Here is a 22,959-nt window from a genome sequence, read left to right as displayed (position 1 = left end):
TTTTTTAAAGGTGTCCTTAAAGGTACAATTTAATGGGTTTTATCATAGTTTTGCAACCATCACTACTAATTCCAGAAGATTCTTGTTTTCCCAAAAAGAAACTCCATGCCCATTACCAATCACTCCCCACTCTCCCCTCCCCCTTGCCCCTTGCAACCACTAATCTATGTTTCATCTCTATGGATTTGCCTATTCTGGACATTTCATATAAATGAAATCATGTAATATGTCACCTTTTATGTCTGGTTCAGCTCATTCTTGAATCCTCAGCACCTCAGCATTGTTCCAGTATTGGAACAAAATAGATGCTCAATAAATATTTGCTGGGTCAATAGAGAAGTACTACAAGAATGAGAAAGAATTAAGTATCTAGAAAAGAATTACAGAATATTAGAGATAGGAGGAACTTTAAATGTCATCCAGTCCAAACATCTAATTTTCTAGATGAGGAAATCAAGGTCCAGAGAAATCAACTCACTTACTCAGGGTCAAACACTCACTGGCAGACTGAGAATAAAACTTAAGAAATTTTTGCTCACAATTTAGGAGTTTTTCTACAATGACTCCCTAAAATGAAATTCCTTTTTGCTTGCATTCCATTTAAAATGATGCACTACCAGTGCTTTCCTAGTTGTGGAGCTTGCTTGCTTACTTCTAAGTACAGTAGTGTCTTTTTCTGTTGTTCTAGAATGAGCTTGCTTTAGAAAGGCAAAACATATCTAAATGATTTTTTTAAATAGCCAGGCTCTTTTCAACCTCTAATTATTCCTTTGCTACTGTTGTTTTCTCTTTGAGCAGGTGTTTTGTGGAAGTCTCCTATTCAAGTACAAACTCTGCTTAATTTTGAAAGCTCACAAGCTGACAGCCCCAGGAGGTATGACACTACAGATCATGCACTCAAAGAGAATAACTCTGATGTTTTTTAATCACCTTGTTCTAACTCATTATCTAAAAGCTTAGGAGAGATTTCATAATAATTATGGATTTTATGAACAAAACTCTAACTTTCAAATGTCTTTCAGTTATATATTTGCTTGCATATTTGACCCACAAATATCTGAAATGTCACAGGGCATCAATATCATTCACTCTTATACTCGATATATTCACTCTGTGACAAGAATTATGATCTTGGGAGGGCAAGATGTACTTTCTCAGATAAAAAGACTCATACTAGGCTAACCTCTTGACTTACATCTCAACTGCCCTATTTAAAATGTTGATACAATTGCTTACTATTTTACCCTTTTACGAGTGAATCCAAGATTTAAATAAAGATTAACCAGCTATTGCTCAGTATATTAAAGCCTAAGCCACTTCTTGCCCACCCCCACCCCCCCATTTTGGCCATTCTGAGTGAAGTAAAAACCACTTTTATCATGTTTGCACAAAGACAATAATAGTTGATTTCCTAATGATTTCCACCCATCTTTCCCAATCTTCCAAAACCATTTTTTAACAAGAAAATTCCCTTTATATCAAATGAACAATATCTAATAGCTGAATTCTAAAATGCAACTAGATGAGCTTTCTTGCCTGATATGAAGGATGGCTTTACACAAAGGAAGTACATTTTGACATAAATGGGCTCAGCATCATAGATTTGGAAGGGAAAGGACATGTCCTCTAAAGATAATCTAATCCCTTTATTTTAAAGAAAAGGAAAGTCATTTAGTGGAGGAAGGATAGTCTCTTCAACAAATGGTATTGGAACAACAGGATCTCTGTAGGCAAAATACAAAAACAACCCCCCCCCCGCCCCAAACCAAAAACTCTCAGTCTAAATCTCACACTGCACACAAATAATTCAAAATGGGTCATGGATTTAAACGTAAAATGTAAAACTATAAAGAAGAGGAAAATGAAGTCCAACAAAAGAAGTTGGTTTGTCAGAGGTCACCCAGTTATTCAGAGGCTTCACAGAGTTTGCTTCCATAAATTATTATTCACCATTTTAACAAATTCCATTTGGCTCTGATAATTCCCCTTTTCCACGCTCACTCAGAGTAAATGGTTTTCCACTATATTAATCGGATATTTGTTCATGCTCTTTTGGTTTTTTAATATCTTCTTCGGGCTACCTCAATTATTCATTCATTCAAAATTTACTGGGTGACTACAATGTACCAGACATCATGTAGGATTGCAAAGATGTAAAATATCACTCACATCTCAAGAGATTGATGATCCAATGGGGGAGATATGAGACTATCAGCCTAATTAAATAAAAAACTCTTTTAGGGACAAGGACCGAACTTTATCTTTGTTTTCACCAGCCAAGTGAAGTGAAAACACTCCGTCCCATGCTCTGCACATCTGAACACATGTCGGTGATTGGCTAATCTTGCGTTTCAAGACACTTTCGCCCTTGTACTGTTCGGGGACCTAAAGTCCACAGAGATTAAAGGGCACGTCCTGGAAAAGGTGGCAAAGGAGCCAAGATGACTCCGTGGGGACCCATCCCCACCTCTGTCACCTCTTGCTCTGCGCCACGCATGGATCCTGGTGGAACACCTCCATGGCTGGCGAAAACCTGGCCTACCCAACGTCACCCCAAAGCTCCATTCCCAACCCCCAGCAATGCACAGACGTCGTTGGCCTGACCCCAGTGCTGGGCCACTCGCTAACTACCGCTGCTGCTTCCTCACCAAGACTCATTGCTTCTTTCCCATTGAAATCTGAATTCAAGAGCTACCTTGATAGCGGGAATGCGGGTGTTCGCAGGAAAATTCTCCCCACTCTTTTTTTTTTCGTCCTCCCTTCCTGTACGTGAAATTTTTCAAAACTCGAGCGCTGAGGGTGAGAGTAGAGGGAAGGGTGGGGTGTTAATCTAGAAGCTTCCCTTAGTCTTCTTCCTCAGTGCCAGCCTTCCCGCTTCTCCTCAGAGAACCTCGGGCCTCTGCGGAATACCTTCAAATCAAACTTAAAGCCTCAAGGAAAAAGAAAAGGAAAGGGAAAAAAAAATTAACCTAACCTTAGGAAAACTGACGATGCTCAAGCACTGTCTTTCTCCGGAAACCTTGCGTCTGGACAGCCCTCACTTCAGCTGTCGACGCCTCTCTCAGGAGCGTGAGTACCCAACGGCCGTTTCCGGCCCAAACCCGCTTAGGCTTATGAATAGTCAATAAGGTCCTTTGAGGGCGGGGCGAGACGCTGCCTCATGAATAATGCATGACCTCTCCAAGGCTTGCCTGGGCGGTCTGCCTCGTTCGGCTTCATGAATATGCAAAAAGGGGTGAGCGGCCGCTAACCGACCCCTGACAGGCTCGGCCCCCTCAGCGCCGGCGTCCTCTGGGGCGGGCCTCCTTCGCGCTGGTTCTCAGGCCACGCAGCCTCCCGTCGCCGGCGCCGTGTCCCTGCTGCCGACTTTCTTGCCCTTCTGAGGGCTGGCCCCGCGCTCCCGGGCCTGAGGGACCCGCCCTGGGCTCGCGGCGCCGCCCACGGACCCCGACGGGGCCTTCCGCGCGGGGCCGCTGCACCTGGGCAACCGGTACGTCGAGGATAGTCTCCCGTGGGGCTCGCTGAGGAGACGCCTGCTGTCCCAGGTGAGGCGGCGGCGCGGAGGTCCTGGCCGGCCCAGAGGGACCTGGGGTCAATGGGGCGGGGCCGGGTTAGAGCCGGAAGGGCCGCGGGGTGAATGCGAGCCTGGACGGGGACCAGGACAGAGAGGCGTGAGACCAGCTTAGGGCGGTGTCGGGGAGAAGCCTCTAGAGCCTAGGTGCTTGGCGTACGGGTGTCCTCGCGGAAGCCGGCAGCGGGAGCTAGCGGTCCAGAGACAGAGGTGTCACCCCTTGAGGCATCTCCACTTCTTCCCTGGCATCGATCGATCCAACTTTGCGTTATTTTCAACATCGATTTGTCGTCGCGCGTTCAGACGTATTCCACTGCCTTGTGGAGTTTCTCGAAGGTTCGTGGAGTCCCCCTTGAACCTCTGCGATGGGATTTCTTTGGGAGTGGATGAAGCATGGGGCCTCTGGACACCTGTTTTTACTTTCTGTTTCTGCAGTAAAGGAAAAAAAGATCCAAGCTGGTAAAAACATGAGTTAATAACATAATGAAATGACTAAAACCATGAATTGGGCTGCGATAGTTTTTTAGTGCAGGGTTTCTAAACCTCCGCGGTCATTCTTCTCCCTGCCAATTTGTGACAACCCAGAATGTCTCCAGATGTAGTCAAGTGTCCCCTGAGGGACAAAACCACCCTTGGTTGAGAACTACTTTAATCCTGAACTTTCCAGAAGAAATTGCTCTGTAAGCTCCAGCCTGGCAGATGGTCTCTCTGCTCCAGCCCTTTCGGCGTCAGTATTTACCCACTTCCCAATGGAGGGACCACTAGTCCGTCTGTTCTGTCATTCTCATCTGCCCTCGTCTCAGCTTCACTGTCTCCAAAGAGCCTTCTTCCTCTACCTTATGCTAATGAAAGTTCATCTCACCACCCCCCCACACACACACAGTTATTGTCTGTGTGTGTATTACCATTGTTTCCTTACTAAAATTTATCACAATCTGGATTTCATTTATTTCTTAATCTGTTTTTCTTCACCACGGAGAATGCAAGTAAGCTTTATTAGAGGCCTGATCTGTCTGGGTCACTCCAGGATCCCTATAGCTCAACACACAACACAGTGCCTAGCAGACAGGGATCACTCAATAAACCTTGGTGGACTGAGACAATACTCTTTTTTTCCTCTAAGAGCTTTTGTGGAGTTTCTCCTTCTCCTTTCCATTCTCATTCTTGTTGAGCTCCTTGTGACCTTTGTTTAGAATTTGAATGGATGAATGAGCACCTAGAAGCTATGGGTAGAGACTTCACTTTTCCCATGACTTATACACTCCTTGAGGGCAGAAACTGTCCTTTATTATGTTCATTGAAGGTATTCATATAGTTGAATGAACCAATCTATGACTTAAGGAACGATATTAGACGATTAAAAATCGATAGCGCCACTGGGGCTTTAGAAAATATCAGTCTATTCCCTTACTTTACAGATGAGAGTTTTAAGTAATTCATGCAAGATCACCACACTTGTTAAGAGACCAGGTCACAAGTACAACCCATGGTCTCACACCTTTCATTTCAATGCTTCTTTCCAATCTCTGACCAGTGTAGTTTCTGATTACTTTTCTGTGAAGCTGATTTACAACTCAAATACAAAAATCCGAAGCCAAAGACTTGTTTCTTGTCAACTAAAAGCTTTTGAGCTTGTACTTTTCATCTTTTGATTAAATCTACCTCAAGGGATTATGACCTAAAGAACTCAAAAGTTCTGTAAGATATTCAAACAATTACCCATCTTTCCTTGTACCTTTCAATAAGAGACTGGAAATTGTCCCTGTCAGAGCAAAGTATCCTATTTGTTTTGGATGGAAAAGATGTACATAGTGGGAGAAATTGATCATTGTGTAGAAATTTCCAAATAAGCAGTTGTTAAAGTTTGACCAAACCCTGTATCCAGTAGTAAAATAGCATGCAAAACAAATTAAAATGGAGTGGGGGAGGGGACTTTTATTTAGGTGCCTTTCATTACCTTTCTCTCTTTAGACACATGTTTCCTTTTACACTGTGTACTTGTAATAGTTGCCACTCCTCATTAATCAGTCTCTAGTTAAACTCTTGTTTTTTTGAGAACTAAAGACCATTTTTCCTTCTCAGTTAAATTCAGGGTTCCTTCTTTTTCTCTTCTAGATCAATTCATATTAGGCAGCACCTGGTTAGTAGAGCCTTGCAGCATCATGCTCTCAGCTGTTAAGATTTTGCAGTTTTTTTCTGCAACATCTAACACCACTCTTTATCACGGGAAGTAGATAACCATTTGTCTGACTGGAATTTTCCCCATCAAGTTCAGTTTAAGCTTGGAAGTCTTCTCCGAAAGATGGTTTACTCAAAGGTTGCCAAAAATAGACATATCGAATATAAAATGTATTTTTTTAAAAAAAGATTTTGTTTATTTATTCATGAGAGACACCAAGAGAGAAGCAGAGACATAGGCAGAGGGAGAAGCAGGCTCCCTACAGGGAGCCTGATGCAGAACTCAATCCCAGGACCCTGGGATCACGATCTGAGCCAAAGCAGATGCTCAACCACTGAGCCACCCAGGTGCCCCTATAATATATATTTTCAAGAGAACATCTCTAGATGCATTTCCATCTTTAGTGTACACAGTCATGATACAAATACAGAGAAAAGAAGGGTGGCTTCTTTACCCTATCTTCAACTTTTATTAGAACTCTTAAAATCATAACTTCTAGACATCATAAAGCTAACACCACCATATTTATTCATCAAGCATTTATTTTGCACCTGCCGTTTCTAAAGCACTCTGCTTGGCATTTTGGGGACCAGAGAGAGAATAATTTGGTCTCCGAGCTGTGGAAGTTTACAGTTTAGTAAGAGTAAACACATTACTCATAGAAAATATTAATGCAAATATTAATGGAGGTATAAATTATAAGATAGAACATAGAGAAGGAAGCTATGAATTCTTTTTTTTTTTTAAGATTTTATTTATTTTTTCATGAGAGACACAGAGACATAGACAGAAGGAGAAACTGGCTCCATGCAGGAAGGGAAGCCTGATGTGGGACTCGATCCTGGAACCCCGGGATCACGCCCCAAGTCAAAGGCAACTTCTCAACCACTGAGCCACCCAGGCATCCCATATAAATTCTAAATAATGAATCAAGACAGCTTCACAAAGGAGGTAGCATTTTAGGAGGAGAGCATGTGTATATAATTTGCTTTGCTCATTCTCTGGCAGTGGCTAGACAACTTCAAACCAATAGAAGTAGGCATTTTGCCCACCACTTTAGAACTAGGGAAAAAAGAAGGTGTAAGATCCTTTCTTTCCATTCCTGGTAGCAGCATGCTTCTGAAAGCTAAATGTTGTCTTAGCAATCCCAAATGTCTCTCATTCATGGTTAAGAGGAGAGTGCCAGTTGCATTATTTCAAGCTGTCATTTCCACATTAGAGTGTTATTTTATTCTGGTTTTGACTGGGGCATGTACTAACCATGTGACATATTTGGGGGAGGGGGGAAGCAGTGGTATTGATAAGTATGTTTATGAATGTGATTCTGGAATCCTAGAATCTTAAGTATCACTCAGAAGAGAGACAAAATGATTTAGAAAACTGATGTTTTGAATCAGGCCTCTATGTGAAACTGGCTATATTAGGGTAATTAATTAGTGTAATTATTTTTTATTTTTAAATTAATTTTTTTAAAGATTTGTTTATTTATTTGAGAGAGATCCTGTGTGCATGCACCTGGGGGTGGAGGAATGGGGTTGGAGGAGGGACACAACAGGGAGAGGGAGAGAGAGAGAATCTCCAGCTCTGCTGAGTGCAGAGCCCACGCAGGGCTTGATCTCAAGACCCTGAGATCATGGCCCTAGCCGAAACCAAGAATCAGGTGCTCAAGGAACTGAGCCACCCAGTCTCTATTACCTATTTAGGGTAATCTTTAGAGAGAAAGGCAAAGAGAAAGGATCGCTGACTGGGCTTTAGCTTTTGAATGTGATTCATTTTTTGGCAGCCAAAGAGAAGCCAGTCAGTATGCAGTAAGCCTGTCAATATAAAATAAGCCCAACTATAAGGTCTTAACATAAGCTTGTGCTGCTTCTGCCCACACACTGTCATTCTACAAAATATAATTCCATGTGTAGGTGGCAATTTATTATGGCCTTCCTGCCCATTCAGAGTTGCATATCGATTTCTGCATCTTTTGATCTTTTCTGACTAGCAGAAGAATCATGTGGATTGTGTATTTCTGGGGAAAGCATGGTTTAATGAACTGGAACAGAAAATGACAGGGGCTGTAAGTGACAGGCTCCTGCCTGCTTGAGTGCCCTAAGACATGATGTCAAGGAAGGTAATAATTCTGAAACGTTATAGAAATTTTCATTTGGATACTTGGTTCTCTTTTCTGCTGACTCTGAAGTTTTGGTGACCTGTAAAATGATGTTATGCCTCCTAATGTTTATCATTTAATAGAAAAGGTTTCAAATGAAATAGATTTTAGACTATCTTTCCATGATTTAGCAATGGTACATCTGCACAGAGATCTGAGATGAGGTGATGTTCAAAATTTACCACAGTACTGACAGCCTATATGTTGAAGCCCTTTACTTTCTACACATTTCGATGCTTGGAAAATGACAGTAACCAAAAAAACATTGTTTAGAACTCCTATGAGACCCCAGTGCAGTCTCAGCCCTATGAGAGACTTTTTTTCTTCCTTTAGTTTATACCAACCCACTGATAAATGAAATGTGTAATTATTAATGACCTCTGGTTGAGAAGATCCTTAATTTAAGATTCAGAAGACTTATAATCTTAGTGCAAAGTGAATGCAAATATAAGGCATCTGAGGCAGGCTTCTATTTTTTTAAAAATAATTATTTACTTATCATTTATTTATTTTTAAAGTAATCACTACACCCAACATGGGGCTCAAACTCATGACTCTGAGATCAAGAGTCACATGCTTTACTAACTTGACTGAGCTAGCCAGGTGCACCCAGGGCAGGCTCTTCTAACATCTCCCTCATTAAAGAAACAAAAAGCAATTCCTTTCTGCCAAGAAAAAGGTTTAACAACTGGAAAGTAAATAAGGTATTATAGGAAAATTACCTACCTGGCTTTTTTTTAACTTTAAAATATATATGTATATATGTATATTATTTATTCATTTGACACAGAAAGGGAGAGCGTTCACACAAGCAGGGGGAGCAGCAGGCAGAGGGAGAAGGAGAAGCTGACTCCCATTTGAGCAGGAAGCCCAATGCAGGGCTCAATCTCAGGACCCTGGGATCATGACCTGAGCCAAAGGCAGATGCTTAACCAACTAAGCCACCCAGACACCCACCTACTTAGCTTTTAAAGATCGAAAGGAGAAAGAATTTCGAGAAGACATCATTTAGATAGAGATTTTCTATGACTTACACCTAAGGAAACTATTCCAGAAAGCCAGATTGCTGTGAAAGCCATATTTTCAAATGTGCCAGGGACTACATTAACATTGGTCACATTAGTGCACAGCACAGAAAGATTTACTATAGTAAGGTGCATTGGGAGAATTCAAAATATAACCTTATCAATAATCTGCGGACATCTCTCCCTCTTTATTTGTTGAAGACTGCCTGGACATAGGACATGTTCAGTAAACACACATTGAATGAATGCACGTATGTTGTCGAGAAAAATCCCAAATATCCTAGTGATATACTGGATGTGTTCAAATTATGCATAATGGAGTTGATCTTTCAAAAGATGCATTGCAAATTTCCTATTTTTGTTGTTAGTATTTGAAATCATTATATTTTTTAAAATTTTTAATCAAATATAGTATATATACAGGAAAGCATCCTCTTTTTTTAAATGTGCATTTTATTTACATATACATAAAATTCATCACTTTAAAGTGTACAGATCAGTGGTTTTTAGTATAAAGTGATATAATCATCACCACTAATTCCAGAATATTTTTATCACCTCAAGAAGAAACCCCATGCTCAGCAGTCACTCCCCATTTCTCCCTCCTCAAACTCTGTCAACTGTTAATCTACTTTTTTCCTCTCTGGATTTGACTATTCTGGATATTTCACATAAATAGAATCACATAATATATAGCTTTTTGTGTCTGGCTTCTTTCATCTAGTATAAAAGTTAAAATACGATATTCATGTTATAACATGTATCAGTACTTCATTTTTTTTTATTACTGAATAATACTCCATTGTATTTATTTACCTATTTATTTACCTATTTATCAGTTGATGGACATTTGACTTGTTACCACTTTCTGGCTATTAAGAATAATCCTCCTGAATATACATTTTCCCAAAGAAAATATACAGGTGGCCATGAGACACATGAAAAGATGCTCAACATCTCCATTCATCAGGGAAATGCAAATCTAAATCATAATGAAATATCACCTCACATGGGTCAGAGTGGTGATTATCAAAAAGACAAGTCAATAAGTGTTGGTAAGGATCTGGAAAAAAGAATAAAAAAATACTTTTAAAAAAGTTTTTATTTTAGCGGCACCTGGGTAGCTCATTCAGTTAAGTGTCCGCCTTTGGCTCAGGTCATGATCCCAGGGTCCTGGGATCAAGCCCTATGTCAGGCTCCCTGCTCAGCAGGGAATCTGCCTGTCCCTGTCTCTATGCCCCTTCCCACCCCCTGCTCATGGGCTCTCTTGCACGTTCTCTCAAATAAAATCATTTTTAAAAAATAGAGTTTTCATTTTTTTAAAAGATTTATTTATTTATTTATTCATGATAGACACAGAGAGAGAGAGGAAGAGACACAGGAGGAGGGAGAAGCAGGCTCCATGCCGGGAGCCCGACGCAGGACTTGATCCTGGGACTCCAGGATCATGCCCTGGGCCAAAGGCAGGTGCTAAACCGCTGAGCCACCCAGGGATCCCTAGAGTTTTCATTTTAATTACCCAGTGCTCATCACGACAAGTGAACTCCTTAATCTCCGTCACCTATTTCACCTATGACCCCACCTTCCCTCTGGTAACCATGTTTGTTCTCTGTAGTTAAGAATCTGTTTCATGGTTTCTCTCTTTCTTTCTCTCTTTTTCCCCCTTTGCTCATTTGTTTTGTTTCTTAAATTTCACAAATGAGTGAAATCATGTGGTATTTGTCTTTCTCTGACTGACTTATTAGCATTATACTCTCTAGCTTCATCCATGTGGTTGCAAATGGCAAGATTTCATTCTTTCTTATGACTGAATAATATTCCATCATATTACTCAGCCATTAGAAACAACAAATACCCACCATTTGCTTCAACGTGGATGGAACTGGAGGGTATTATGCTGAGTGAAATAAGTCAAACGGAGAAGGACAAACATTATATGGTCTCATTCATTTGGGAAATATAAAAAATAGTGAAAGGGAATAAAGGAGAAAGGAGAGAAAATGAGTGAAAATATCAGTGAGGATGACAGAACATGAGAGACTCCTAACTCTGGGAAATGAACAAGGGGTAGTGGAAAGGGATGTGGGCGGGGGGTTGGGGTGACTGGGTGACGGGCACTGAGGGGGGCACTTGATGGGATGAGCACTGGGTGATATGCTATATGTTGGCAAATTGAACTCCAATAAAAAAAATAAAGGTAGAAGAGTAGGAAAAAAAATATTCCATTGTATACATATACCACATCTTTATCTGTTCATCTATCAATGGACATTTGGATTACTCCCATAGTTTGTAAATAATGCTGCAATAAACAAAAGTGTATGTATTCTTTTAATTAGTGGGGTTTTTTTTGTTTGTTTTTTGTTTTGTTTTTGGCAAATACTCAATTGTGCAATTGCTGGATGATAGGGTAGTTCTATTTTTAACTTTTGAGGACCCTCCATAATGTTTTCCACTGTAGCTGCACCAGTTTGCATTCCCACCAAGAGTGTAAAAGGGTTCGTTTTTCTCCACATCCTTTCCAACATCTGTTGTTTCTTGTGTTGTTGATTTTATCCATTCTGACAGGTGTGAGGTGATATCGTAGTTTTGATTTGCATTTCCCTGATGGGAAATTATGATGAACATCTTTTCATGTATTTTTTGACCATCTAGATGTCTTCTTTGGCACAATGTTTGTTCATGTCTTCCGCCCATTTTTAAATTGGATTAATTGTTTTTTGGGTATTGAGTTTTAGTTCTTTATATATTTTGGATTCTAACCCTTTATCAGATATGTTGTTTGCAAATATCTTCTCCCATTCTATATGTTGCCTTTTGTTTTATTTTAAGGTTTATTTATTTATTTTAGAGAGAGAGCACAAAAGCAAGGGGAGGGGCAGAGGGAGAGAATCTCAAGCAGGCTCCTTGCTGAGCTTGGAGCTGAGATCATAACATGAGCTAGAATCAAGAGTCAGCTGCTCAATCGACCGAGCCACCCAGGTTCCCCTGTAGGTTGCTTTTTAGTTTTGTTGATTGTTTTCTTCGATGTGCAGAACCTTTATATTTTGTTATAATCCTAGTAGTTTATTTTTGCTTTTGTTTCCCTTTGCAGGCCTATCTAGAAAAAAGTTACTATGGCAGATTTCACAGAAATTACCGCCTGTGCTCTTTTCTAGGATTTTTATGGTTTCAGGTCTCACATTTAGGTCTTTAATCCATTTTGAATTTACTTTTGTGTGTGAGATAAGAAAGCAACATTCTTTTGCATGTTGTCGTCCAGTTTTCCCAACACTATTTGTTGAAGAGACCATCTTTTTTTCCATTGGATATTGCTTCCTGCTTTGTCAAAGATTAATTGACCATATAATTATGGGTTTATTTCTGGATTTTTGTTTTGTTCCATTGACCTATGTGTCTGTATACCGTACCATATTGTTTTGATTACTATACCTTTGTAATATAACTTGAAGTCTAGAATTGTGATGCCTCTAGCTTTGCTTTTATTTTTAAAATTGCTTTGGCTATTTGGGGTCTTTTGTGGTTCCATACAAACTTTGGGATTTTTTTTGTTTTAGTTCTATGAAAAATGCTGTTTGTAATTTGATAGGAATTTCATTAAATCTGTTGATTGCTTTGGGTAGTATGACACTTTAACTATTTCTTCTAATCCATGAGCATGGAATGTCTTTCCATTTCTTTGTTGTCTTCAATCTCTTTCATCAGTGTTTTATACTTTTCAGAGTACAGGTCTTTCACCTCTTTGGTTAGATTTATTCCTAGGTATCTTATTATTTTTGGTGCAATTGTAAATGAGATTGAGTCCTTAATTTCTCTTTCTGCTGCTTCATTATTGGGATATAGAAATGCAACAGATTTCTGTACATTAATTTTGTATCCTTGACTTTACTGGATTTGTGTATCAGTTCTAGCAATTTTTTGGTAGAGTCTTTTGGGTTTTTATGTATGGTATCATGTCATCTACAAATAGTGAAAGTTTTACTTCTCTCTTACTGATTTGGATACCTTTTATTTCTTTTTGTTGTCTAATTGCTGAGGTTAGGACTTTCAGTACTATGATGAATTAAAGTGAGAGTGGACATCTTGCTTTGTTCCTCACCTTCAGGGAAAGACTCTTAGTTTTTCCCTATTAAAAATAATGTTATCTGTATGTTTTTCATATATGGCTTTTATTATGTTGAGGTATGTACTTTCTAAATCTACTTTGGTGAGGATTTTTATCATGAATGGATCTTGTACTTTGTCAAATGCTTTTTCTGTATCTATTGAAATATCATACGGTTCTTATTCTTTCTCTTATTGATGTGGTGTATCATATTGATTAATTTGTGAATATTGAACCACCCTTGTAATCCAGGAATAAATCCCACTTGATTGTGGTGAATGCTTTTTCTTCTTCTTTTGAATGATTTTTCTAAATGTATTGTTGGATTTGGTTTGCTAATATTTTGTTGAGGAATTTTGCATCTCTGTCCATCAGAGATATTGGCCTGTGTTCTCTTTATGGTCTCTTTATCTGGTTTTGTTATCAGGGTAATGCTGGCTTCATAAAATGAATATGGAAGTTTTCCTTCCTTTTCTATTTTTTGGGATTATTTGAGAAGCATAGATATTAACTCTTCTTTAAATGTTTGGTAGAATTAACTTGTGAAACCGTCTGGTCCTGGACTTTTGTTTGCTGGGAGTTTTTTAAATTATTGACTCAGTTTCTTTCACTGAGCCTGGGTGGCTCAGTGGTTGAGTGTTCAGGGTGTGATCCCGGGATGTCCCGGGATCAAGTCCTGCTTTGGGAGCCTGCTTCTCCCCCTGCCTATGTCTCTGCCTCTCTCTGTGTCTCTCATTGAAAGAAAGAAAGAAAGAAAGAAAGAAAGAAAGAAAGAAAGAAAGAAAGAAGAAAGAGAGAGAGAGAGAAAGAGAGAGAGAAAGAGGAGAGAAAGAGAGAAAGAAAGAGAGAAAGAAAGAGAGAAAGAGAGAGAAAGAAAGAAAGAAAGAAAGAAAGAAAGAAAGAAAGAAAGAAAGAAAGAAAGAAAGAAAAAGAAAGTAAGTAAGTTAGGTTTTTTTTTTGCCGGTAATCAGTCTGTTCAAATTTTCTATTCCTTACTACCTAGGTTTTGGTATGTTTCTAGGAATTTATTTATTCATAAGAGACATAGAAAGAGAGGCAGAGACACAGGCAGAGGGAGAGGCAGGCTCCTCACAGGGACCCCGATTCGGGACTTGATCCCTCAACTCCGGGATCATGCCCTGAGCCAAAGGCAGATGCTCAACCACTAAGCCACCCAGACATTCCTTCTAGGAATTTTCAATTTCTTCTGGGTTGTCCAGTTTGTTGGCATATAGCTTTTCATAATATTCTCTTAAAATTGTTTGTATTTCTGTGGAGTATGCTATTATTTCTCCTCTCTTGTTTGTGATTTTATTTATTTGGGTCCTTCCTCTTCTTTTTCTTGGTAAGTCTGCCTAGAGGTTTATCAATTTTATTTATTTGGTTTTTTGGAAGAACCAGCTCCTGGTTTCATTGTATTTTTAGTGTATTTTTAGTTTCTATATCATGTATTTTTGCTCTGATTTATTATGTTCTTCCTTCTGTTGGTTTTATATGCTTTTCTTTTCTGGCTCCTTTAGGTATAAGGTTACATTGTTTATTTGAGATTTTTTTTTACTTCCTGAGTTAGTCCTGTATTAGAACCTATTTTGTTGTGTCCCACAGCTTCTGAACTGTTGTGTTTTCACTTTCATTTGTTTCCATGTACTTGTTATTTCCTTTTTAATTTCCTGGGTGACCCATTAGTTGTTTAGTAGCATGTTAATTAACATCCATGTATTTATTTCCTGGATGACTCATTAGTTGTTTAGTAGCATACTATTTAACCCCCATACAAACAATAAAAGAATATTATGAAAAGCTCTAGATTTTTTTCTTGTGGTTGACTTCTAGTTTCATTGTATTTAGTCAGAAAAGATGTATGATATGACTTCAGTGTTTTTGAATTTGTTGAGGCCTGTTTTGTGGCCTAATATGTGATCTTTTCTAGAAATGTTTTGTGTGTACTTGAAAAGAATGTGTATTCTGGTGTTTTAGGATGGAAAATTCCAAATATATCTGTTAAATCTATCTGGTCTAGTGTGTCATTCAAAGCTATTGTTTTCTTGTTGATTTTCTGTTTAGATGATCTGCCTATTGATGTATGTGGGGGTATTAAAGTTCTCTACTATTGCTGTATTATTATCAGTTAGTTCCTTTATGTTTGTTATGAATTATTTCATGTATTTGAGTGCTCCCACATTGGGTGCATAAATATTTATAATTGTTATATCTTCTTGTTGGATTGTCCCCTTACTTATGACATAGTGCCCTTTTTCATCTTTTGTTACAGTGTTTTTTTTTTTTTACAGTGTTTGTTTTAAAGTCTACTTTGTCCAATATAAGTATTGCTACTCCAGCTTTCTTTTGACATTCATTTGTGTGATAAATGTTTCTCCATTCCCTTTACTTTCAATCTGCCGGTGTCTTTAGGTCTACAATGAGTCTCTTGTAGGCAGCATATAGATGGGTCTTGTTTTTCTTTCTTTTTTTTAATCTATTCTGTTGCTCTGTGTCTTTTGATTGGAATATTTAGCTCATTTACATTCAAAGTAATTGTTGAGGGATCCCTGGGTGGCTCAGCGGTTTGGCGCCTGCCTTTGGCCCAGGGCATAATCCTGGAGACCTGGGATCGAATCCCACGTCGGGCTCCCGGTGCATGGAGGCTGCTTCTCCCTCTGCCTGTGTCTCTGCCTCTCTCTCTCTCTGTGTGATTATCATAAAAAAAAAAAACAAAAAAACAAAAAAACAAAAAAACAAAAAAAAACAAAGTAATTGTTGATAGATATGTATTTACTGCCATTTTATTACTTGATTTGTAGTTGTTTCTAAAGATGTTCTCTGATTCTCTCATACCTTCTTTTTTATGGTTGCTGGTTTTCTTTAGTGATCTATTTACATTTCTTTCTCTTAATTCTTTGCATATTTTTTAGTGGTTTTTGATTTGTGGTTACCATTAGGTTTGTATATATCTTTTGCATCTAGTAGTCTGTATTAAGTTGATAGTCGTTTAAGTTTGAACCTATTCTTCACTCCTGTCCTCACATTTTAGATATATTATGTTCCATTTTACATCCTTTTATTTTGTGAGTTCTTTGAGTGATTTTTTTTACAAAAATATTTCTTTTTACTACTTTTGTGTTTCCTACCCTCATACTGTCATTTTTGGTCTTTCTACTCATAGCATCCTCTTTAATATTTCTTACAGAGCTGGTTTAGTGATCATGAACTCCTTTAGTTTTTGTCTGGGAAATCCTTTATCTCTCCTTCTATTCTAAATGATAGCCTTGCTGGATAGAGTATTCTTGGCTGCATGTTTCTCCCTTTCAGCACTTTGAATTTATCATACCACACCTTTATGGCTTGGGAAGCTTCTGCTGAAAAATCCATTGATGGCCTTATGGAGGTTCCTTTGTATGTAACGGTCCTCTTTTCTCTTGCTGCTTTTACTGTTTTTTCTTTATCACTATATTTTGCCATTTTAATTATGATATGTTGGGCAGCCCTGGTGGCTCAGCGGTTTAGTGCTGCCTTCGGCTTGGGGTATGATCCTGGAGACCTGGGATCGAGTCCCACGTTGGGCTCCCTACATGTATGGAGCCTGCTTCTCCCCTTGCCTGTGTCTCTGCCTCTCTGTCTTTCTCTGTCTGTCATGAATAAATAAATAAAATCTTTAGAAAAAGAAATGTTTTAATTATGATATGTTTTGGTTTGGATTTGCTTTTCATTTTGTTGGAGGTTCTCTGTTCCTCCTGAATCTGGATATCTGTTTCTTTTATTGCTTTTTTTTTAAAGATATTATTTATTTATTCATGAGAGACACAAAGAGGCAGAGCCATAGGCAGTGGAAGAAGAAAGCATCCTCTGGGGAGCCTGGTATGAGACTTGATCCCAGGACCTCAGGATCATGACAGGAGCCAAAGGCAGATGCTCAACCAGTGAGCTACCCAAGTGCCCCCTGGATATCTGTTTCTTCCCCCAAATTAGGGACATTTTCAGTTATTGTTTCTTCAAATAAATTTTCTACTCCTTTTCTCTCTCTTCTTCTGGGACTTCTATAATTTGAATGTTATTATGTTTGATGGAGTCATTGAGTTCCCTAAGTCTATTCTTGTTTTGCATAATTCTTTTTTTTCTCTTTTGTTCAGCTTGATTGCTTTCCATTACTGTGTCTTCTATGTCATTAATTTGTTTCTCTACTTCTTCCAGTCTTCCATCAATCATGTTTCTCATTTCATTTATTGAGCTCCTTATCTTTGCTATGTTATTCTTTACCTCTGTGTTAGTGGTCTCACTAACATTCTCCATTCTTTTCTCACCTACAGTGAGTGTCCTTGTGATCATTGCTTTAAATTTTCCATCAGGCATGTTACTTATATTTGTTTCACTTAGATCTCTAGCCATGGCCTTGTCCTGTTTCATTTGGGACAAATTCCTCTGTCTTCTCATTTTATCTAAATCTTTATGCCTGTTTCTGTGTTAGAAAAGTCAGCTCCGTCTTCTATTCTTGAGGATAATGGCTTTATGAAGAAGAGATTCTGCACTGTAGTTTTTCCTATTCCCCAGTACTTGGGCACTTCCAGGAGTGTCTGATCTCTGCTGCACATGCTCTGCTGTTGTGTCCTAGGCACTTAATCCTTCAGGCCAGTCATCTGCAGAGGCTCTCTTTGCCTGTTGTAGGCAGTGTTTGGTCCCTGGTCTGAGTGTAGTATCTTTTAACTAACTATGCTCCTGGTCTGCTTGTGAAATGAGACTCATCACTACTGCCACTGCCAGGGTCGAGAGACATGGTGTTGGCAGGGGTTTTGGCTGGATTTCTTGGGGAGGGGAATTCCTGCACTGGGACTGAGGCAAATGTGACTAGGAAGGGTGGTTCTTCTGGAGCATGGGAGGTGTGGGGCTTGCAAGCAAATTAGATAGGCTGTGTCTGCTGTGCTGGATCCAATAGATGGTCCTGTGCTTATGCCAAGGGAAGGGGAAGGGAAATGACACTGGCCAGTTCCTTTGTTCCTAGAGGGGTCTCTCTGTGAATGCTGCCTTTAGGACATGCTCCAAGGTGAGCAACTAACCTCCCCTCTCTGTGCCCCCAGTGCTCTTCAGATCATTGTTTGTATGCTGTATGTCTGTGGGCTGTTTCCCCTGCCTTTTCTCCCAGAGCAGCCCCAATGTCCTCTGAGTTCTCCCAGACCTAAGCACACTGACCTTTCAAACTCCAGCTTTTAAGCCAAGGCTTTAGCACTCACTAAATTTGGGCCCTCTCACTTTGCAAGCCAATTGCTATGGGGATTTATTTTCCCTGTGCACTTCCCTGTGTGCTAGTCTATCTCTCACCCTTCTCATTAACCACAGCTCCCTCCCAACCACAGTGGCCACAGTTCATTTCTCTCCCAAGCCATGTCCCTGCACTTTCCACTTTCTTCAGTGTGGCCTCTTCTCTACCTTTAGTTGTGGAGTTCTCCCAGTCTTCAAATCAATCTCTGGACTACTTTGGATGATTTCATCATTATCTTAATTGTATTTGTGGGACAGGGTGAGCCTAGGATCTTCCTATTCTGCTGCCATCATCCCCTCTCATCTACCAAAAGAATAAAATCTTGCCATTTGCAACAACATGGATGAATCTAGAGAATATTATGCCAAGTGAAATAAATCCAAGAAAGACAAATATTGTGTGATTTCACTTACATGTGGAATTTATAAATAAATAAATAAACAAACAAAGCAAAATTGAAGCAGATTCATAAATACAGAAAGTAAACTGGTAGTTGCCAGAGGGAAAGAGGGTTGGGGAATGGGTGAAGTGAAGTAAGTAGAGGATTAAGAGGTAGAAATTTCCAGTAATAAATATGTCACAAGAATGTAAAGTACAGTATATAGTCAAAAATATTATAATAACTTTGTATGGTGACAGATGGTAATTATACTTACCATGGTGAGCATTTTGTAATATATAGAAATGTCAAATCACCACCTGAATTAATTATCCACCTGAAACTAATATAGTGTTATAGTCAATTCATGTGTATACACACAGGAGTGGAATTGCTGGATTGTGTTTAAATTTGAGGAACTGCCAAACTGTTTCCAAAGCAGCTGCACCATTTTATATTCCCATCAGCAGTGTATGAGGATTCTGATTTCTTCACATCCTTGCTTTGTCATTTCCACCCTCACCCCTCCCCCAACTCATTTTTTCTTCTATTGCTACCCTAATGGATATGAAATGATATGCCATTGTGGTTTTTATTCACAATTCTTTAATGACTAATGGTGGTGAGTATCTTTTCATGTGCTTGCTGGCCATTTGTATTTCTTCTTTGGAGAAACATTAATCCTATGCCCACTTTAAAATTCGGTTATTTGTGTTTTTTAATGTAGAGTTGTAAATGTTCTTTATATATTCTGGATACAAGTCTTTCATCAGATATATGATTTTGAAATATTTTCTTATATTCGCTGGGTTGTCTTCAGTTTCTTGATGTCCTTAAACACACAAAAGGTTTTGATTTATTTGTTTTTTTGTTGCCTGTGCTTTTGTTGTCCTTTTTTTTTTTTTTTTTGCTTTTGTTGTCCTATGTAAGAAACTATTTCCATCTAAGTTACGAAGATTTATGCCAGTGCTTTTTACTAAGAATTTTATACTTATATTTATATCTTCAGCCTATTTTGAGTTAATTTTCATATATAATGTGAGGTAGGAATCCAACTTCATTTCTTTTGTATGTGCATATCCACTTATCCAAGCATAATTTGTTGAAAGGACTATTCTGTCTCTCATTGAATTTTCTTGTCATCTTTGTCAAAAATTAATTGACAAAAAATAATAATAATTGACCATAATTGTGAGGGTTTATATATGTGCTCACATGTTCATTCCATTGATATATATATCTGCTCTTTTTCCACTACCACACTGTCCTAATTACTGTAGCCTTGTGATAAGTTTTGAAATCAGGGAAGAGTGAGTCTTCCAACTTCATTCTTTTTCAAGATTGTTTTGACTATTCTGGGTTCCTTGCATTGATTTTAGGATCAATTGTCAATTCCTGCACAAAAGATAACTGGGATTTTGATAGGGATTGCATTGAATCTGTTGATTGAGGAATATTGACATTTTAATCCATGAACAAGGATATCTTTCCACTTATTTAGATCTTCAGTTTCTTTCAATGATGTTAGTAGTTTTTGATGCACAGGTCTTGAACTTCTTTGGTTAAATTTATTCCTTGGTTTTTTATTCTTTTTGATGCTTCTATTCACCTGCTTGGGCTGCCATAACAGAAGAACCACAGACTGGGTGGTTTAAATAACAGAAATGTATTTTTTCGCAATTCTGAAGACCAGAAGACCAAGGTCAAGGTGCCATCAGGGCCACCTTCTATTTCTTCATGTGGCCTTTCCTCTTTGCCTGTGTAGAGAGAGGTCAATCTCTAGTGTCTCTTTTTTTCTTTTAAGTACACTAGTCCTATTATATTAGAGCCTAACCCTTGACCTCATTTAACCTTAATTATTTCCTTAAAGTTCTCATCTCCAAATAGATTGGAGGTTAGGACTTTAATATATGATTTGGGGGAAACACAATTCAGTTTATAACAATGTTAATATAAGTGGAATTGTTTTCTGAGTTTTATTTGCCTATTTTTTACTACTAGTGTATAGAGATATAATTAGCTTTTATGTATTCATCTTGTGTCCTGGAACCATGCTGAACTGGCTTATTAATTCTCAGATTTTTTTGTGGCTTTTCTACATAAAGACTATATAATCTGCAAATAGAGATAATTTTGCTTATTCTTAATCTGGGTGCCTTTTATTTTGTTTGCTTGCGTAATGCCTGGATGTAGCCTCCAGTACTGATTTTTATTGTTAGTTGGTAGGTTTTTTAAAGATTTTATTTATTTACTTGATAGATATTGAGCATGGCAGGGGGAGGTGCAAAGGGAGAGGGAGAAGCAGACTCTCTGCTGAGTGGGGAACCCCACACGGAGCTGAATCCCAGATCCCTGAGATCATGACCTGAGCTGAAGACAGACACTTAATTTAACCAACTAAGCCACCCAGGTACCCCACCTCTGGTACTAAATAGAATGGTCAAGGGTAGACATCTTTGTGTTGCCTTGATCTTAGAGGAACACATCCAGTCTTTCACCATCAAGTATAATGCTCACTGGGGTTTACCATAGATGCCCTTTATCAGGTTAATGAAATTTCCTTTTATTCTATTTGAATGTTTTCATCATGAGAGATTGTTGAGTTTTGTCAGATGCTTTTTATATGTATCTTGAGATGATCATGTAGTTTTTGTTTTTTAGGTTTTTAATATGATGTATATTAAAGTGATTGATTTTCATATATTGAAACAACTTTGCAGTCCTGGGGTAAATTCCATTTGGCCATGATGTATAATCCTTATATGTTGTTGGTTTCAGGTTGTCAGTACATTTTAAGGACTTTTTCATCTTCATAAGGAATATCAATCTGTAATGTTCTTTTTTTAATTTTTTTTAAATTTTTATTTTATTTTATTTATTCATGATAGGCACACAGTGAGAGAGAGAGAGAGAGGCAGAGACACAGGCAGAGGGAGAAGCAGGCTCCATGCACCGGGAGCCCGATGTGGGACTTGATCCCGGGTCTCCAGGATCGTGCCCTGGGCCAAAGGCAGGCGCTAAACCGCTGCGCCACCCAGGGATCCCTTTTTTTTTTTTTTAATTTTAAAAAATACTAGGAAATGTTCTCTCCTCTTTTATATTTTTGTAAGAGTTTGTGAACTCCTCTTTGTGTGTTCAGTACACTTCACCAGTGAAGCCACCTGGTTCTGAGCTTTTCTTTTGGGAAGTTTTCTGAATTTTTTGCTTGTTATAGGCCTATTCAGATTTCTTTTTTCTTCTTGGGTCAGTTTTAGTAGTTTGGGTCTTAATAGATTTTTTTTTTTCATTTAGGTTATCTGATTTACTGGCATACATTTGTTTATAAAATTATCTTATAATTCTTTTTTTAAATTTTTTTTCTTATAATTCTTTCTGTAAGATTGCTAATAATATCCCTCTTTCATTTCAATTTTAGTAATTTGGTCTTACCTCTTTTTTTTCCTTGGTCTTCCTAATTGATTTGTCAATTTTGTAGATCTCTTCAAAGAACCAACTTTTTTTTTTTTTTTTTAGATTTTAATTTATTGTAGATTACTTAAAAATAAAATCTTTGGGGGCGCCTGGCTGGCTCAGTCAGATTTTAATTTATTCATAAAGAGAGAGGCAGAGACATAGGCAGAATGAGAAGCAAGCTCCTCACAGGGAGCCTGATGCAGGACTCAATCCCCAGACCTCAGGATCATGAACTAAGCTAAAGGCAGAGGCTCAACTGCTGAGTCACCCAGGCATCCCAAAGAACCAACTTTTTATTTCATTGATTTTTTTTCTATTGTTTTCTGCTATTTCATTTATTTCTGCTCTAATATGTATTTTCTTCCTTTTGCTTGCTTTAGGTTTGGTTTGCACTTTTTCTATTTTCTTAAGGTATAAGGTTAAGTCACTGATTTGAGGTCTTTTTAATATAGCACAGTTGTAAATTTTCCTCTGTGCTTTTAGTTGCATCCCATAAATTTTGGTACATTGTGTTTTTATTTTCATTAACCTCAAAATATTTCCTAATTTACCTAGTGATTTCTTCTTTGACCTATTGGTTATTCTGGAGTGTGTGTGATTGCCACATATTTGTGAATTTCTCATATTTCCTTTTGGTTATTTATTTCTTATTCTGTTATAGTCAGAGGACATACTTCCTGTAATTTCAATCCTTTTAAGTTTACTGACAGTTGTGTTATGACCTAACATACTGTCTATTCTGGAGAATGTTCCATGTGCCCTTGGGAAGAATGTGTGTTGTGTTGTTTTGAGCAGAGTGTTCTTTAGATATCTCTTAAATCTAGTTAGTTTCTAGCGT

At 38.3% G+C, this 22,959-nt stretch overlaps 1 protein-coding gene and 1 long non-coding RNA gene across 11 annotated transcripts in view; one reads left to right on the top strand and one right to left on the bottom strand.

The window, feature by feature from the left end:
• HORMAD2 (HORMA domain containing 2) overlaps positions 1-3,368 on the bottom strand; it is an 88,824-nt gene extending 85,456 nt beyond the window's left edge. For 2 of the 6 annotated variants that reach the window (XR_012019448.1, XM_072803199.1), the window contains exon 1: positions 2,975-3,364. The gene's annotated coding sequence lies outside the window, so the exon portion shown is untranslated. Of the gene's footprint in view, positions 1-2,695; positions 2,749-2,974 lie in introns of those variants that run through there. The other 4 variants (XM_072803200.1, XM_072803202.1, XM_072803201.1 and 1 more) reach the window with 4 other exon arrangements.
• Positions 1-22,959, top strand: part of LOC140619573 (uncharacterized) — a 66,407-nt gene that overhangs the window by 2,131 nt on the left and 41,317 nt on the right. The window contains exon 2 of one of the 5 annotated variants that reach the window (XR_012019450.1): positions 799-874. The exons of 1 other annotated variant lie outside the window; for it this stretch is intronic. This is a non-coding gene — a long non-coding RNA (uncharacterized lncRNA). Of the gene's footprint in view, positions 1-798; positions 875-3,154; positions 3,546-22,959 lie in introns of those variants that run through there. 3 more of the 5 variants (XR_012019453.1, XR_012019449.1, XR_012019451.1) reach the window with 3 other exon arrangements.

This window comes from Canis lupus, chromosome 27, assembly GCF_048164855.1.
Source record: "Canis lupus baileyi chromosome 27, mCanLup2.hap1, whole genome shotgun sequence".
Lineage (NCBI taxonomy): Eukaryota > Metazoa > Chordata > Mammalia > Carnivora > Canidae > Canis > Canis lupus.
This window is presented reverse-complemented; position numbering and strand designations above follow the sequence as displayed.